This window comes from Austrofundulus limnaeus, unplaced genomic scaffold (genome assembly GCF_001266775.1).
Source record: "Austrofundulus limnaeus strain Quisiro unplaced genomic scaffold, Austrofundulus_limnaeus-1.0 Scaffold115, whole genome shotgun sequence".
Lineage (NCBI taxonomy): Eukaryota > Metazoa > Chordata > Actinopteri > Cyprinodontiformes > Rivulidae > Austrofundulus > Austrofundulus limnaeus.
In genome coordinates, this window is record NW_013952517.1 from 574,406 (window position 1) to 576,086 (window position 1,681).

Here is a 1,681-nt window from a genome sequence, read left to right on the forward strand (position 1 = left end):
GGTGAAATGGTCACAAAGGCTCCATTGGTTCTGCTGTGAACTGCAGCAAGAAAACATGAGCTGATTTCACCTAAACAAACATCAATAACTTCCCTCATACTTCAGATAATCAGATGATTTTGGTGTTATTTTGTATGGTTTGAAATGTTCTTTTGGAATCCGCTGTCAGATTTAATATTGGTGTAGGATTAAAAATTTATCCACATCCCTATAACTTATGCATAACTTTTTAAATCGAACAGCAGCTACCATGAAATGTCATGTTTTCTCACATTTCATCAGTTTATAGTAGCTATAAGTACAAATGTTCACAAGATTCATTCAGTCACATGAGATTAATAAAAGATAAAGTAAATTTCTCCAAACTTTACTAAGGGTTGTCCAAAAACAATCAAAGTGAAACCAACATCTCAGCATCATAAGGATCATGATAACAAAACCTCCTCATTCCACTTGATTCATTAAAACCTGGCACCTAAACAAAGAGGTTAGGTAACTAAAGTGTGAGATGGAGATTAAAGAGAAGACTACCACACCTGAACAGGTTGAGATGGAATAAAACACACTAAGGCCTCGCTCCTTATAGTTCCTCTGAGCRAAGTTCTGTCCTCACAGCAGGTCTCAGAGGGTGAAGGGTACGAGTCAGAGGAGRGGGGAGACATGAGGGAACYAGGTYCAAGCATGAGTTGTCTGACTGCAGGGATTCTGACAACAGATATTAGTTTACAGAAAAGAAAACATGTTGCTGGTGTGTGTTTGTAGTGTCAAAGGATGTTGTGAACCACTGGACAGATTTTAATGAAACTTTCAGGTCATAATCATTTGACATTCCTCTACAACACATTACCAGATGGAGACAACCTAATTCAATATAGTCACCTCAGCCAACTACTGTTGGAAAATCCAAAAAATATTACTACAAATAAAACATGCAAGAAATTTTCATTCCAACCAGTTATATTTAAACTTACTAATATATTTTGTTTTATACTTTTTATTTTCTTCATACCATAGCATCATTTTAGGTTAACTTTGGAATTAAACTAAAAAGATATGACATGAAAATGACCTTGTGCAACAGTGTTTTATTCTCTGTTTACAAGCTTGACGTGTAAACAAAGTTAGAGATATCTAGTGTTTATGTTACACTTGAATAAAAATAGGAATAAAATATTTATTTCCTACCATTGGTGTCTTTATGTGAAGCTGTGAGGTGAATATTTGGCAGATTTCCTGTTTAGACCGAGCAGTAGACCACAGCTGTTTCAACTATACCTAATTAGGTGGTTTTCTTCTTCTTCTCCTTTCAGCTGCAGGAGACAGCGCCCCCAGTGGCAGCATTTGGAACGACTTGGCTTCCATTTCCTAATTTAAAAAAATAAGAAATTCTTGGATTTAACAACACTGTCTGTTCAGACTTTTTCTTTTTAAAGAAAACAATTTTTGTAGAAAATGTTGACTCTAAATGATGATCCATGAAATGGGCCACAACTGTTGGTTTTTCTGCAGCTGCTGGCTGCTGCAGTGGTCCAAAACAGCTGGCTGAGCCATCAACAACTAACTAACCTTCCTGCAACAGCAAACAGCCATCATCTTAACTGATGCTTCAGTTAATTATTTGTGTTTAATCATCTGTATTTTTAAATATTTTTTCATCAAAATTAACAGCAAATAATTAGTA

The 1,681-nt window shown here is 35.5% G+C and overlaps 1 long non-coding RNA gene across 1 annotated transcript in view; it reads right to left on the reverse strand.

The window, feature by feature from the left end:
• LOC106521763 (uncharacterized) overlaps window positions 1–577 on the reverse strand; it is a 22,889-nt gene extending 22,312 nt beyond the window's left edge. The window contains exon 1 of the long non-coding RNA XR_001310705.1: window positions 537–577. This is a non-coding gene — a long non-coding RNA (uncharacterized LOC106521763). The remainder of the gene's footprint in view (window positions 1–536) is intronic.
• Between the last annotated feature and the right edge of the window lie 1,104 nt (window positions 578–1,681).